Source organism: Bos javanicus, chromosome 9 (assembly GCF_032452875.1).
Source record: "Bos javanicus breed banteng chromosome 9, ARS-OSU_banteng_1.0, whole genome shotgun sequence".
Lineage (NCBI taxonomy): Eukaryota > Metazoa > Chordata > Mammalia > Artiodactyla > Bovidae > Bos > Bos javanicus.
In genome coordinates, this window is record NC_083876.1 from 100057576 (window position 1) to 100071458 (window position 13883).

The window sequence follows — 13883 nt, forward strand, 5'->3', positions numbered from 1 at the left end:
GAGGTTCTCAACTGAGTGACCAGTCCATTCCAGACTCCCTACAGGATACATGCTGCAACTTCTCCACCCCCATTTCATGTATCCCATCAGAATGCAGTGTATATCCACCCATTTTCCTAAATTTGATTCATATACACAGAGCTGTCTTGGGAAACCAAGAAATCTTCAAACTAATTTTATTCAGTATAAACAGTCATCATTAGGTTAGACATGATTTTTCCCAAGGGTATCACTATTTCAGCACAGAAGCAAAGGACTGTTGAGGTTGGGAAATAATTCGATGCTGGGAATGAGTTGCTAAAGGGGGAATTATTAGGGTCATGGGGAGTTGCTCAGCACTCCTAAATTTATTCCAAGAAGCAGCTGCTTTCTCTGCTGTCAGGGAAGTCTGCTTCTACTCAGGGTTTGTGAATGCCTGAGGAATAGGGAATCCTCACCTGTGATGCTGTGATGGCATTCACTTTGGAGCGGTCTGGTAGAGACCTCTGACGATCCCCTTGTGCACACAGCCCCTGTGTGTGTTTGGTTTACTTTAGAACAGAGGTTTCCACGTGGGGAAAGAGCACGATCTGAGCAAAACCAGTTTCCCCCTGCTCTCCAATTGATAACACATGGCCCCCATTACAGATGCTCCTGAGTGCCTTTTCTAAATTCACACATATTTCTGCACAAAAACTAATGGCCCATTGACTCAGGAGTTGCGCATGTGACAGTAGCTGCTGCCAGATGTTCAGAGGAAAGCTGAAAGCCCCCATGACGGAGCTAACCATCAGAAACAAAAGCACAGGGAGACGTCCGAGTTGACCCAAGGTGGGAATCCATCACATCTTTTGAGCCAAAACGATCATGATTGTTGGCAAAACCTCATCTTGGCAAGTGCTGTTGCACACACCACTTTTCCATACAAATTAAGCTAAATGCATTATGAACAGTTGGTAACTATTAGCAGTGACTACACTTTTCGACAGTCTCTAACAATTTCTTCAACTCTTACCATGTTAATAGATGTGTTAATCACTGCACTAAACAAGGCATATAATGAGATCAGTTACCGTGGCTCTCTAGATGGAGAAAGGGGAACATTGGAATTATAACGACAAAATCACACACATTTTAAAAAGATGTTTTACTTAGATAGCCCAATAATGAGAATTCTAGGATGTTCAGAGAAAATTTTAATAACCTACTTAGAATATAAAAGCAACATATACAGAAATCAATCTATGTTCCTCACAGCTTTACATATAAAGTTAGATTGGAAAAGGTGAGGAATCAGATAAATAAAATAAATTATATTCACATGACTAACCTCTCTGTAGTTATTGAAATTAATTTTCTAAAATATATTTTTGAAAAAGAGGTCACAAAAAATGTGTGCTATATGATTTAGTCTGTCACCGGGCTATCATTCTAGCTAAATAAACAAGTACACTCAGACTTATGTGCACACAATCCTGGATGAATATATATCACAATATTCACAAAGGTTTTACAGAAATGGAAGAGTTATATGTATATATATTTATTTACATAGTGTTCTGTGTGCTCAGTCGCTCAGTTGTGTCTGAATCTCTGTGGCCCCGTGGACTGTAGCCCATGGGTTCCTCTGTCCGTGGAATTTTCCAGGTAAGAATACTGGAGTGGGTTGACATTTCCTATTCCAGGGGATCTTGCTGACTCAGGGATCGAACCCAGGTCACTTGCATCTCCTGCATTGGGAGGGGAATTCTTTACCACAAGAGTCACCTGGGAAGCCTATGTATAATATACATATATTACTTTTATTTCATTGCTTCCCTGCAAATAACATATATCACATTTTTAGTATGGAAATGCAAGTGAATTAAAAAAGAAAAAAAAACCAGTACTACAGTGGTTTAAAACAAAACTCGTTCCCAAATATAGGCCATCACCATCTTTAACAGTTCCCTTTAAAATATTTGAGGCAGGTTAGAATTCTCCAAAGGACTTTTAACTAACTCTGAGAGAGAGAATAAAGAGAAAGAGCCAAGAAAAGGCAGGAAACATAAAAACAGTCGCGCTTTCAAAGTATAGGTTTCGCATCCCATAATAACTACCTTCCAAGCTAGCAGGCCAAATTTCAGCTGTCATCTTGTCTTGTTCCTGCCTCAAAGGTTTAGCACAACTCTTCAGGAATGGGCATCAGGCTATGATTCCTGCACTCTCGGCTCTAGACAAAGATCCCATTTTATTTTCAAATACACACAAAGAAAGTGGTCTTCAGGTCATCCCAAATTTTTCCCTGCCTCCAGTTAAAAAAAAAAAATTCAGGCAATGAAAAATTTCTTCTATTTCTGGTTTTTGCTCTGGAGGATGGAAATTATCAAAAGTTCATTTAAAAGTCATTTGTGACTCACAAATGAGCCTTTCACTCAAATAAAACTGTATTTTCCTATTCTCAGCCCCCAACCCCATTACCTCCAGAACTACAGGTTTTGGAATGACCTACCCAAGTCCAGATTATCTCTATATCTCTATGGGATTCACTTAAGAATTTTTGAGTCTGAGGTCCTAATTTTGAATTTCAAGTTTCCCAGGACTTAGCTCTGTGTTTTTGAGCAAATTGATTAATCTTTCTAATTCACAATTTCTTCCCAGATAACAGTTCCACTCTTATGAAAATTTGCTGAAGATCAAAAGAGGTGCTCTTGTTGTTCAGCTGCTAAGTCATACCTGACTCTTCTCAACCCCATGGACTGCAGCATGCCAGGCTTCCCTGTCCTTCACTATGTCCCTAAGTTTACACAAACTCATGTCCATTGAGTTGGTGATACCACCCAGCCATCTCATCCTCTGTCATCCCCTTCTCCTCCTGCCTTTAATCTCTCCCAGCATCAGGCTCTTTTCCAATAAGTCAGTTCTTCACATCAGGTAGCCAAAGGGTTACAGCTTCAGCATCAGTCCTTCCAGTGAATATTCAGGATTGATTTCCTTTAGGACTGACTGTTTTTATTTTATTTTATTTTATCTCCTTGCTGTCCAAGGCACTCTCAAGAGTCTTTTCCAGCACCATAGTTCAAAAGCATTAATTCTTTGGTGCTCAGACTTCTTCGGGCTTCTCAGGTGGTTCTGTGCTGTGCTTAGCTGCTCAGGCGTGTCCAACTATTTGTGACCCCATGGACTGTAGCTCACCAAGCTCCTCTGTCCATGGGATTCTCCAGGCAAAAATACTGGAGTGGATTGCCATGCCCTCCTCCAGGAGGTCTTCCCAACTCAGGGATCAAACCCAGGTCTCCAGCACTGCAGGCAGATTCTTTACCATCTGAGCCACCAGGGAAGCCCAGGTGGCTTTATGGTAAAGAACCTTCCTGCCGATGCAGGAAATGCAGGAGACATGAGTTTCCTATGTCAGGAAGGTCCCCTGGAGTAGGAAATGGCAACCCACTCCAGTATTCTTGCCTGGAGAGTCCCATGGGCAGAGGAGCCTGGTGGGTTACAGCCCATAGGATCGCAGAGTCAGACACGACTGAAGAGACTTCACACACAAACAGCCTTCTTTACGGTCCAACTCTCACATCAGTACATAATTACTGGAAAAACCATAATTTGTCTAGCAGCTGTCCAGTGTTTACACTGTGTCTAGCACAAAGTAAACTCTGAGTGAAAGGAACATGTCACAGGCTTATGGCAGCAGTTCACAGGGACTCTGTTCTGAAACTTTTCCAAAGACCTTTACATTAGTTACTTGTCCGGTCATTTATGACCACATTCAGGACTGCAGATGAGCCATGAGATGTGTCATTAGCTACTACTAAGTGTGAGGAGTGGAAATGACCATACATACTTTTTTTTTTTTTTTAAACTTGGAGCAAATAATCCAAGATGCAGAAATGCCTGACACCCAGGGTTGCCTGTCATCCCTCACGTTCACTCCCTGTTAGTGCAGCGAATGGACGAGATCTTGGTGTACACGCACAGCCAGTGGTGGGAACACATAGAGGTCAGTTCCAAGAAAATGCACAGACTAGACAGCTAACCCTCCAGGAGAAACTAGGAAACTCTGCTCTGTCTCGCCTCAGCCCAGACACTGTGGTTAGGGGAGGGAAAGCAGTTTGCTTGCTAATATGGCCAGCCTAATACGGCTGATTATCTTTTCTTTCTTTCCTGTTTGTAGGCAGTTTGGAAAGCTTCCCAGGTAATGATCTATTTGTCTTTCCAAACAGCACCTCACAGGCTGAAGAAATAGGATGGGTGCGAGGGAAAACCAACTTGTGAGCAGGGTGGAATTTTTCCTTCTCTGCGTTAGCAGATTCCTCAGTGTCTATTCAGAGGCTAAAGAAAAGATCGTGCCTGTTAACCAAATTTCAGCAAACACGCAAATCAAACACGTCTCTGTCTACAGCCTGAGGGGCAGGCCTGTGAGTTTGTTTCTGTCCAGGGGCTTCACGTCAGCCCTCGACTAAGAAAGGGGTTCAATCCAGGAAGGAATTCCTGGGCAGCAGAGTGAAAGCACCATTTTTCCTCTTCTCCTCGCTGCATTCATTTTAACTCCTCTCCAGATGTTCTCTCTTTACTGTGTTGGGGAAGGTGATGTATTCAGAGGAGCTAGAAGAGAAGAGAAAGAAATGAAGCAACTCGTCCGGGAGACAGGCTCATAAGACAGACAGTATGTAGGTCTCTTGTTTGTGCGGTTCTATTTCTAAACCATGAGGAGGAGAAGGAGGAGGAGGTCTGAATCAAGAAATGGTGCCAAGAGTTGAGACGCAGCGTCTCTTCGTGGTGATGGAGGAGGCATGGAGATGCAACTAGTTGCAAAAACGTCTTTAGCTTTTTCTCGCACACAAAGATAAAAAGTTATTCTTTCTGGTGGGAAACGTGTTTGAATTCCCAAGTTAAATACTAAAAGAGATTGAAAGCATAAAACTGAAGAAAGTAGGAGAGGGAAGAACTCCCAAGATGCCAATTTATTGGTGAGCAGGAGACTAGGAGATGGGAAATACATTTAATACACCCTCTAAACAGCATATGTGTCTTCACCGGGTCACATGCTTTTTTAGGTTAAATTGTTTCTCCTAGAAGATACCTTGAAATCCAGATCCTAGCACCAGGGGAGGTGACCTTATGAGGAGAAAGGGCCTTTGCGGATGTAGCCAAGTTAGAATGAGGTCACACGGGGGAAAGTGGGCCCTGATACAATGTGATACGCGTGAGTGCTCAGTCACTCAGTCGTGTCCTACTCCTGGGGACCCCGTGGATCCTTGCCCATCAGGCTCCTTTGTCCAGGGATTTTTTTCCTGGCAAGAATACTGCAGGGGGTTGCCCATTTTCTCCTCCACGGGATCTTCTTGACCCAGGGATCAAAGCCACATCTGCATCTTCTGCACTGCAGGCAGATTCTTTACCACTGAGCCATGACAAAAGCCCAATATGATGGATGGGTGTCTCTAAGAAGAGACAGAAGACACACAGGTAGAGTGTCCCGTGACCAGAGCAGCAGCGATTAGAGTGATACAGTGCCAAGCAGACACCAAGGGCCAGGGTCAACACCAGTGACTCAGAGGAGGGGAGAGAGGGTTCCACCCAGAGTCCTAGAGGGAGCCCGGCCCTTCGGACAACTTGCTCTGGGACTCCTGGCCTCCAGAACTGTCGTGGAAGACATTTCTACCATTTTAAACCATCGAGCGTGTGGCATGTTACCACAGCAGCCCTTGGAAACTAACACCCACTGAAGGAAATATGACCGGAATAGGACATTGTTTTTACTGTAAAAGGATCTGCAACATAGCTAGGAAGGTTACCTGGTGGGTGCTGAAAACAGCTCTTTACTGCTCCTGGGGGAAGAAAGATTGATATTACCACGTTGAGGCTGTTGATGAAGTTTTGTGCTAAAATCTCTGATCAAAGCCTCGTGTTCTACATATGTAATTTTAGAACTATGTTATTTTGAAAATAAAATGGACTGTATAGAGTATCCAAGCCCTTGCAAAATGTGCCCTAATTAGAATTAAGGTCCCGAAGGGTGGCTTCACCCCTGTCCCAGTCCTGCTGTTTCTGCCTCTTTAACAAGGGCAGGTTCACTGTGATCCGCACCAGACACTTAGCATCAGGACATAATGCTGTCATGCAGCATGAATGTGAAGGAGCTTGCTTTCCCCAGCCAGTGAGAACAGGGCTTTCCAAAGCTTGAGCAGACTCACCCAACTTCTTGTTTGCTTGTGTCTTGATCAATGATTCGAAGAGCTGACTTGTTTGAAAAGACCCTAATGCTGGGAAAGATTGAGGGCAGGAGGAAAAGGGGACAACAGAGGATGAGATGGTTGGATGGCATCACTGACCTGATGGTTTTGGGTTTGGGTGGACTCCGGGAGTTGGTGATGGACAGGTAGGCCTGGCGTGCTGTGGTTCATGGGGTTGCAAAGAGTCAGACACGACTGGGCAGCTGAACTGAACTGAACTGATCGATGATTCTAAGTCTCTACCACTTCTATGGCTGAGTCAGAAAGATCCCTTGGAGAAGGGAATGGCAACCCACTCTAGTATTCTTGCCTGGGAAATCCCACAGCTGGAGGAGTCTGGCAGGCTACAGTCCATGGGGTCACCAAGAGTCAGACACGACTGAGCACACATGCACAGCTAACAATTATTTTTCTTAAGAAGGAGAACATGACCCAGATGAATTTCAGTGGAAAATGATTTTTTAGAAGGATGTTGTCTAGCTTATAAGATACTAAGAAAGACTTAGGTAATGGATCATATAAACACCAGGACCAAGCATACCAACCTCCCACCAGACAAGACATCTGAGGACAGTGGGCCCAGCCCTCAGACTCCCAAGATACCAGGTGATCTCTCTGCCCACTGTTCTCTTGCCCACCTGCTGTCCTGGTCCTGAAGGCTGGGGCTGCTGCCTCGGTCTCCTGCCTTTAGTCTACGACAAGGCATCTGGGTGTGTGAGCCTGGCCTCACGTGAATCTCATGGAACTGGTTATACAAGTAGTATGTAACTGTGTAAATGAATGGCAACTTCTTAGTACCTCAAAATATTTATACTAGTAACTTAATAAGATTAAGACATCCGTTATGAAATAAGAAAAAAGACTAATAGTTAACTCCTTCCCAGGAGCACCAAATATTCCAGCATCACATCATGTCCTACTTTGTAACAGCAAGCTGGAAATGAGAACACAGGTAAAAATTACAAGACCTTTTTCATTCTGAGGTTCTTCCAATAAGATGATAAACTCCCAGCGGCAGAGAATATATTCCAACCTTCCTTTCTCTCTCTGTGGACCCCTGAGCCTGTGTCTTCGTGCCACCAGCGCTAGTTGAATGCCACCCCCCCCACCCCCAGGAACATCCTAAAACAGACACAGTGACTGACGGGACAGCGTGGAGGCCACAGGTCATAGAGGGAGGCCGGCCACCAGCACCCGCTGCCTGACCGTCTCCTGTGAATAACTCCAGCCCAGTGTCGGTTGGTTTCATTTCTATTGTAAGGTGTGGATACGTAGCCAGGAGAAAGGAGCTTTAAAATTAAGTGTGCTCTGACTTGTCTATCTTTCCCGATTTTGAACTTCTTGAAGAATCCAACTGCATTTTCTATTGCTGAAATTTCCAAGTGCCTCAGCTCACTGCCATTCACTCAAGGGGCAGACACTTCACATTTCATGGGAAGAACAAAAGTAGGTTATAAATAGCTCACAGCACGGTTTATGGATATCTTTTAAAGCAGTGCTCTCCATCCGCAAGCAGTGTATGCTGGGAACCAATTAAACGCCGTGTGCATCACTTCCTGGGTGACTGGAATTTACTCAGGAAAACCATCACTGCTTTTGTGATTATCCAAACCTTCGGGACACAGATCAATTCCGAGTGAATTCTGTGAAGCGCATGGCAGACAAGCCCCCTCAGATCTCAGTGTGCCATCTCACAGGGATTGTGCCTGCAGACACCACAAAGAACGCTGAGCGTAGCTTGCAAGCTGAAAAAACATCGGCTGCTCGGAGTATGTTTGTGAGTGGTATCCGAGTGCAAAACGCCGTAAAGAAAGCATGACATTTCAGGAAGAGCTGGACCCGTCATACCCAGCATCATTTGCAAAGAGTCTTTCCCCAGTTTCTTTTGTCTTAACGAGTGATTATACAAGGCTCTAGGCTCAGAGTCCTGGAACCGATTGTTCGTGATGCATCTTCCTTGTCAGAGGGCATCACACAAACATATATAAAATGGGAAATTACAAACAAAGATAGTCTTTGCAAGACCAACTTGTTTTTCTTTAAATTTACACACATTTTTATTTAATCTTTTTTACACAAAACTATTATGTAATTGTAGAACCACTTAAGATAGATAAATAAAATGCAAAAGTATTATCAAATTTATTAGTCACTATTAACATTTAGCTCATTTCCTTCTATTATATTTTAATTGCATATATTTTTATATTCTCTACTTTAATAATTATATATTATATATAATTGTATCTATTATGTATTATATAATACAAATGCTGTTCTATTATTTCTATGTATACATGCATATAGTTTTATTTATTTTTTACACATCTGTATACGGATAGAAGGGCTTCCCAGGTAGCACTAGTGGTAAGGAACCTGCCTGCCATCGCAGGAGACAAGAGACGTGGGTTCGATCACTGGGTCAGGAAGATTTCCTGGAGGAGGGCATGGCAACCCATTCTTTCCTGGATTCCACAGACAGGAGAGTCTGGTGGGCTACAGTCCACCAGTCGTCAAGAGTCAGACATGACTGAAGGGATTTAGCATAGCACAGCACATGTGGATGGGATTGTCATGTTCTTTTTAAGTTATCACTCAGTTTCATACGTAACTAAATAATATTTGAAAATATGACAGAATGTTCATAATAGTTAATAGTTTGATAATTTTCCTATGAAGTGAACATTTGATACTGATGTTGACTATCCATGGGTACTCCGCTTTGTTTCCAAGCTTTTAGCATTATATATCATTTTGGATGAACATCCTTAATCAAAACATTTGGTTATATAAAGTTTTATATAGATTTCTTGGTAAGAGGTAATGAACATTTTAGAAAAGAGAGAGAAGAGTGAGAAAAAGAGTGTACCCCCCAAATTATTCACCCTCCCCTTAAATGTCTGATTTTTCAAAAAGTACATGAGAGAACTCATTTTATTCCAATCTTTCTGAAATTGAATATTACCATTAAAACTTTTTTCATAATCTTTCAAGCAAGAAAGTTATATTTTTGTTTTAATTGTAGTTTAATTACTAAGCTGAACAATTTAAACAGTTTTATTAATCATCTGTAATTCCTCTTCTCTAATAGTCATGTTATAATTATCTTGCACTGGGACGACCCAGAGGGATGGTGTGGGGAGGGAGGAGGGAGGAGGGTTCAGGATGGGGAACACATGTATGCCTGTGGTGGATTCATTTTGATATTTGGCAAAACTAATACAATTATGTAAAGTTTAAAAATAAAATAAAATTTAAAAGGAAAAAAAATAAATTTTAGTATTTTTCTTATCCACTTCTGTGGATTCTTTCTATAATAATTTATTGTCCCTTTTCTCTTATATTTGTTGTAATTATGTTTCTTATTTGCACTTTTAAAATTACGTTTGTGATTAACATCTTCAGATTCATATTTACTGTTCATGTTCTTTCGTATTTCACGTTGATTCAGATTTGGGAAGTGACTGATTTCAAGATCATATATATGTTTTCCTATAATTTTATATCCATTCTCTGGTTTTTATCTTTTAATAAAATTATTTAATGTATTAGAATTTCAGTGTTTCTTATCAAGTGAAGCTCCAAAATTCAAATGTATAATATCAAAATTAACAAAGAAGATCAACCCACAATCTGATTTATATGTAATTGTATTTAAAATTTCTATATAATTGTACTCAAAACCCACAAGTGACTTTCCATAAACACAGATCTACTCTTCCTATTTTCAAGTGAAACAATATTTTAAACAATGGTATAATATTGAAATGTAAGAAAAACAAATGTAAAATATAAAATTCCTTTTGAGAAACAGGATTAAAGGAAAGTGAGATTTAATATGGCTGGTAGTCATCTCCTCTCCGTATCAACTGAGCATTGAGACCAGAGAGTAAATCTGGTGAGACTGATGCGAAAATACTACCCTATCTAGTGAGGATGTGATTTTTTAAAACCTACAAGATTAGAATAGTAAGCTCACATGAGTAATGTACAGCTGCAAAGATTAATGCTACTGCTGTCTCTTCCGCTAGCCTGTCTCCTCTGCTGATGGCATTTATGTAACACTGGCCGGCTCTGATGAATAGTTTGCAATAATAGCAGGTGGACCGAGTTAATCAAAATGGCCACATTTATGGTAGAAATAATCCCCAAGGGCTGTTTAATTGTCTGCATGTCTGAATGTTCTGATATGACTTTTTTTTTTCTCTTGCCATCTTAAACAATAAAACTCAATGTGAGGAGAGTAAAGACAGATGCAGAAAGTAGGCTAAGAACCACATGGGTCTGAAACCAGCACAGTTGTCTCTGTCGATGATGCCTCTAACAGAAACCGAAGATAAATCACAAGACAACGAATGCTTATTGTCTCTTATTTGGTGTCCCATGGCTGAAATACGCAGTGTTTCTGATGGATATATTTGTGGAGCTTTTTCGGATAAAGAGAATCATGTAAGTTAGGGCTTTTCTGACATAAATATGATCTGGCGTCGACAAACTAGGATTTTTTGTGTCTACATGTAACTCATGCCCAGGCCCCTGGAGGGCACGTATGCCACGGAATTTTTTGCTGGGTTTTCAGTGCTCTGGAGGATTTACATTAGTGAGACAAATGGCTAATTCACTACAGCCAAATGTTGCACATTTCATGATTAAAGACAAGCCTCGCAGGACTGGGCTTCATTTATTTCTCCCACAGTGAAATATGTGTGGGTTTACATGTTTTCATTACTACATAAATACAAGCAGTTTATAAAATGCTGGAGGAATTATCGAAGAGAAATCTCCCATTCCAGGACAATGAAAGGAATTTTCCTGTTGTTTTTTTCTTTGTAAAAGCACATCTCATTTCATGCTCAGTTGTGTCCGACTCTTTTGTGACCCGATGGACTGCCTCTTCTGTCCATGAAATTTTCCGGGAAAGGACACTGGAGTGGGTTGTCATCTTCTCCTCTAGGGGACCTTCCTGACCCAGGGATCAAACCTGCATCTCCTGCATTTTCAGGCTGATTCTTTACCTCTGAGCCACCTGGGAAGCCCTTACAGCACTAGCCACCATATAATGATTTAATGACAATAAAAAGATCTATTTAATTGCATTACTTAAAAAGTGAAATGGATAAAATTCAGCACATCCACTCATTAAGTCAGCTGGAGTTAAACTCTTGCTTTCTGAAAATTAAAGGGTACTGGAGAAATTTGTACCGCTAACTGACCCAAGTTACTGCAATGTCTGGGGCTCCCCCAGTGGCTCAGTTCATAACGAACCTGCCTGCCAATGCAGGAGACACAAGAAGTGTGGATTCAAACCCTAGGTGGAGATCCCCTGGAGAAGGAAATGGCACCCCACACCAGTGTTCTTGCCTGGAGGATCCCATGCACAGAGGAGCCTGGCGGGCTGCCGTCCATGGGGTCGCACAGAATCGGACACGACTGAGCAGGCACGCACAGGACACAGGGCAGCCGTGCTCGCTGCGGCGCTGTTTACCAGCTCACGGAAGCGACTTAGTGTCCATCAGCAGACCAGTGGGTGAAGATGCGGTACATATATGCCACGGAATACTGCTCAGGAGAAGGCAATGGCACCCCACTCCAGTACTCTTGCCTGGAAAATCCCATGGATGGAGGAGCCTGGTAGGCTGCAGTCCATGGGGTCACTAAGAGTCGGACACGACTGAGTGACTTCCCTTTCACTTTTCACTTTCATGCATTGGAGAAGGAAATGGCAAGCCACTCCAATGTTCTTGCCTGGAGAATCCCAGGGACAGGGGAGCCTGGTGGGCTGCCGTCTCTGGGGTCGCACAGAGTCGGACACGACTGAAGTGACTTAGCAGCAGCAGCATACAAGGAATGAAATAGTGCCATTTGCAGAGACACAGATGGACCTAGAGGACTGTCATACAGAGTGAAGGAAGGTGAAAGAGGACAGCAAATATCGTATAATATTGCTTATACATAGAATCTAGAAAAATAGTCCAGACGAACTTACTTGTGAAGCAGAGATAGAGACAGATGTAGAGAACAAATGTGTGGACACCAAAGAGGGAAGGTGGGGTGGGACCAGTTAGGAGATTGGGATGGACATAGGCACTCTACTATGTGTAAAATAGACAGTTAATGACAACCTATGTATAACACAGGGAACCCTACTCTGTACTCTGTGGCGACCTAGATGGGAAGGAAATCTGAAAAAGAGGGGATATGTGTGTACTATATATATATAGTAAAAAAAGAGGGGCTATATAACTTTGCTCTACAGCGGGAACTAACACAGCGTTGTAAAGCAACTCTACACCAGTCAAAACTGGTAGAGACGGCATTGGATCATAACATCAAGTTTGCTAGTTTAGTACACGATTATGCTGCAAATTTTCCAGGTTATCAAACTATTCATTCGTCTGTTCCCCTACCCCAGGAATTCTTTAGGGACACCCTTATGCTTGCTCCCAGGAATCAGGAATTCAGTAGTTCTCAAGACAAAGTGTGAGTTTCCTGGAACTGACTGTGAAAGGCAGCAGTTAAAAATAGAACTCTCTATCTCACCCATCGGAATGCTCTTGTGTCTTTGTAAAAAGTCATCAGGGCTTACTTGCGGGGTTCCACTTCCAAACTCTACTCTGTTCCATTGGTCTGTGTGTCCCTCCCTTCATCAACACCATACAATTTGATTTTAGCAGCTCGATAACTCTTGGATTCAGGTAGAGTAATCCCTCCTCTTTATTCTTCTTTCTAATAGTTTTAGCTTAGATTAATTTAAAGCTTTTATTCTTTCCTAATATATGTGTTTAATATCATAAAATTCCCTCTCAGCATCGTTTTAACTGCATCCCACAGATATTCCAGTTTCTTCAACTTTATATGTACAGCTTTTACAATAATCTTGTCTATAAGTAACTATATGACATTTTACTAGGATTTTGAAAGAAATTAGTTAAACCTATGTTTCAATTGTTATCTTCATCATGTGAGTTTTCCAGTCAATGAACAAGATGTGTCCCCCCAGTTATTTAGATATTTGATTTCTTTAAATCGTGTTGTATAGTATTTAGCATACAAGTCCTATATATTCATTAGTTTACACTTTATTATTTCATTTTGTAAATGACCATCAATGCTATTATATTTTAAGCTTAATTCTAAGTGCTCATTACTAGTATATAAACTTCTACTGAATTTTGAGTATTTATATCCTACAATCTTGCTGAAAATATATTACTTCTAGCAATATTTTTGTAGATTTATTTGGTTTATTCAACAAAGATAATTATGTAATCTGAAAAAAGGAAGTTTTATTTTCTTCCTTAAGATCTGTATGCCTTTTACTTGTTTAGCTCACTGTTTTTCACTGGCTAAAACTTCTGGCTGAAACGATGTATTATTTTGAACGATGGTAGTATTAACAGGTATCAGGGTCTTCTTCCACATCTCAAGAGAAATGAATTCAAGCTTTTATAGTTAAGCACAATAGAAGCTATAGTTGTTTTGCAAGTACCTGTATTAAACTGGAGGATTTTAGTCATATTTTCCTAAGGGTTTTCATCATGAATTTGTGTTTAATTGTGGGTTTATCCTTTTTCTGAGTACGATGAATTTTTGCTTTACACCACTTCAGTTCAGTTGTTCAGTTATGTCCGACTCTTTGCACCCCATGGACTGCAGCACGCCAGGCTTCCCTGTCCATCACCAGCT